Source organism: Quercus lobata, chromosome 2 (genome assembly GCF_001633185.2).
Source record: "Quercus lobata isolate SW786 chromosome 2, ValleyOak3.0 Primary Assembly, whole genome shotgun sequence".
Taxonomy (NCBI): domain Eukaryota; kingdom Viridiplantae; phylum Streptophyta; class Magnoliopsida; order Fagales; family Fagaceae; genus Quercus; species Quercus lobata.
The window spans coordinates 22026539-22030269 of record NC_044905.1 but is presented as its reverse complement, the minus strand read 5'-3'; positions in this window follow the sequence as shown (position 1 = coordinate 22030269).

Sequence of the window (3731 nt, the reverse complement as noted above, 5' to 3'; positions counted from 1 at the left end):
AAGTTACAAAAATTAGTCCAATTTACCAATTTTACCAAAAAAAAAAAAAAACCGAGCCCTTAAAATTCCCCCCCCCCCCCCCCAAAAAAAACCACAACTGAAATAGAGTGAGAGATGCTGAATTGAAAAGAGAGAGAGAGTTTACAGTAGACGAAATAAAGTAAAGGGAAGAAGATGAAACAAAACAAGTGAAGAAGGAGAAGGGAGAAATATAAAAATGATTAATTGTGTGGATGTAAAAAAGGTGGAGAAAAAAAATAGAAAAACAAAGGTCTAGAAGATAAGGAGTAAGTGGAGGAGAATAAAACAAAAGAAAACAAAAATAAAAATTGTGGCATGTAGGTGGGTGGGAAAACTAAAGCCAATGACCTAATTGGGATTACATTTATGGCAGAGATATAAGTGAAAAAAAAAAAGTAATTTGGTCCATAATTACTAAAAGGATGATATAATTCTTGTATAATATATTTCTTACTATATATGAGCTTAACATATATATATATATATATATATATAACTTCCTTAATTTGTTAATACGAATTAGAGTTTCATAAATTTTTTTTTTTTGAGTACAACCCTAATTTGGAATCTTAGTTCTATTTTTATGGTTTGTTTGGATGGAAAGAGGAATGGAGGGGTACAGTACAGTTAATTAAAAATAAACTAATTTTGTACTAAATCTACTCTATTCTACTTTACTCTTCTTTTTTCTCCTCAATACAAACACACCATTAATTGTTCTTGTCGCTCAAAATTCAAATAATTGACTTCGAGGGATGAAAATTGGGAACACATCAACTAGTGGATCCCACTACATGTAAAGTCACCGCCCACAGGTGAAGTCATCATCAGTGGCAGTTTGCCAAACGACTACAGTACTGTTCACTTACCAGCATTTTTCTTTGTTTTTTTCCTCATTTCTCCCTAACTTTCACTTTCCCTTACCAATTTTTCCAGCCTCCATTGTTCTCTGTTTCCGAAAAGGTGAGTTGATGCTCTGAAATCTCCATGATTCAGTGTAGTAAAAGCTGATCTCCCTCTTCTTCTTCTATAGATCTAGGCCTTGCTGCCCATTTTCTTCGGTGAAAGCTCTTGGGTTTTCGTTTCTGTTGTGAAGCTGTGGGTCTCTCTACTGCAAGTTACTCTCATGCCGTGGTCATCCTCAACCTCTCAGTCTCGCGTCTTGGTTATAATTTTTAATTTCTATTGTTGGAGAATATTGTTGGTGCATCTAATAGAGCACGTAACAAAGCTGGGCTTATCCCTTCGTGACAGTAGTTTGTATTTGTATATATCTTATCATTTGATAGCTATTTGATTGGTATGTCATATTATCGTATACAATATAATAAAAATTAAGCTTAAAAGTCGTAATTGTGTCAAATGACTTCACCAAATTGTAAATTTTTTTAAAATTTTTCAATAAATTCATTAACTTAAGTTTTTATATAAAAACAAAAAGTTTTTTATCTTTATCAACTTTTTTGGATAAAGTAACAACAAGTATTTTAATAAACTTCTTCTTTTTTTCTTTCTTTTTTTAATTTTATAAAGTAACAATTTTACTAGCTTACGGTAGTATTTTATTGTATTCTTTTGGGGATAAACATTTATCCTACATTATTTATTTTCTAATAATAAAATAACAAATTTAAAAGTATTATTTTTTCTTCTCAAAATTTTTTCTTTTGGAATAAATAACAAAAAAATAGCTAATATTTATTAATTTTAAGATAATTTTTTTTTAAAAAAAAATCTAATAACACTAGCTATTTTTTTGGGATAAAGTAAAAAAAAAAAAAAAAAAAATTAATATGTAATTAACATAAACTTCTTAATTACATAAACTTGTTTTTTCTTTCTATTCATATGAAGTTATCAACTTCTTCATAATTTAAAATTTTTTAATATAAAAGTGGGGGTATATATACGGTTTGGTATATTTTTCCCTTTTTTCTACCATACAGTTTCTTGATGTATTCTTTCTGTAAGGACTCGATTCGTAACGAACCGTAACAGTGTTGGGTTCGTACGTAAAAATGCCCAAACAATATCACTTATAGAGCGTGGGTTTGAAAAACTAGGCATTGGTCACCAAACGGTAGGTTTTTCGTGGTGTTCATACATGATTAAGTCGTTTTCACCCTAGGAGTCAGTCTCCTGGAGGCGGGCTGGGAGGCTCTAGTTTTTTGCCATTTTTTCCAGCCCCCTTTCTGGATTGCTTCTTTTCCTTTTATACTCGCATGTGTTCCTTATCCTTCGTCCACGTGTAGGATTGACTTTTCCCAGACTGATACTTGTCCCATCAGCCCATACCTAGAGTGGTTGGGGGTGGTTGTAAAAGCTGAAAAGTATGGCTCTGTCAGATGCAAAGTATTGAATGGCAGTAAGGGTAACTTTCCCTGGTCGTTATACTTTCCAGCGTATCCTTCTCTATTGACCTAGATATTTTAGATTTTCTTCCAAGCTGGTCCTATACCGTTTTTGCCCTTCCTTCTGGTGAGATCTCGGATATGCCGAGGACTGAATCGTCCTCGGCTGTATCCCAAGGCTATTTTGTACTCATATTACCAAGCCTGGTCTATAACCTTCCTCGGCTCGGGCCTTGGGCCCCAACGAATAAACGGTCCAGGGCCACAAATTATTGGGCCCCACAATAACCCCTCAAAACCCTGCTATTCGTCCTCTTGGTTGGAGGGGAGGGTTTTGGTAATACCAAGCCTTCATTACGGCTCGTTTGACTCCGCCTTTCATTAATGTTGGCATTTCTTCATCTGCCCAGGAAATGTACCGGTCTACGAGACATTCCTCTGAATTCATTCACAATGCGTTCCTGCCGTTTCGTTATCCAAAACGCGCCTTTAATGATTTCCCTTTACGAGACCTTTTTAAATTCGACGGTTATTGACAGTATGGGGAAGCGGAACGGGTATATCCTTATTTATAGATTTTCTTGGAAATCTGAGCAAATTAAATACCTTCCGTTTCGCCCTTCATATAAGAAGAAAAAGTAAGAGGTTATTTCTCCTGTACAGAGACCCTTTCAATCCTTCTAAAATCTGAGAATCCTTAGCCTCCCCCAGAGTTTCCCTTATCCGCCTGTTTACATCTTAAATCGTAACAAGTCCAAGATAAGACTAGGAATGAAGAGATCATGCCTTACCCAGAAATGCTACGTTCTTGCAAAGTTAAAGATGGCTCGATCAGGGCAGGGATGGGAGAGACTCAAGATACTTCTCACCCTCCTTTCAGTCAAAATTCGAAGCAGGGGCTCGTCGCGTCAAACTTCTGGCGCGACTGAGCTGAGATCACCCATTATCAGTACCAGCCGCTCTCTTACGAGCATATCTAACATGGCACTAGCGTGTTAGGAGTCAGGACTGACGCAGGGGCAAAGTATCCCTGCTTCTTCCTTTCTTCCTTCACTGGTACCTCCTTTTGCCTCTCTTTCTTCTTCTTTCCACCATCAGATCCATCCTGGCGCTCTTCCTTCTTCCTCTTCTTCTCCTCCTTCTTTCACTTCATCTCCTCCTTCTTCTTCTGAAGAAGGTCCTTCTCTCAATATGGGCGCTACTGGAGCAGAGTTTGGAAGGACTTCGGAGACGAGTTTAAAAAGACATCTGACTGTTTATTTGCCATATTGTTGTTGTTGTTTTTTTTTTTTATTGTTTTTGTAATCCACCTTCTGTATAAGCTTGTTTAAGCCCTTCTTTGTACGTTGTAATATCTCT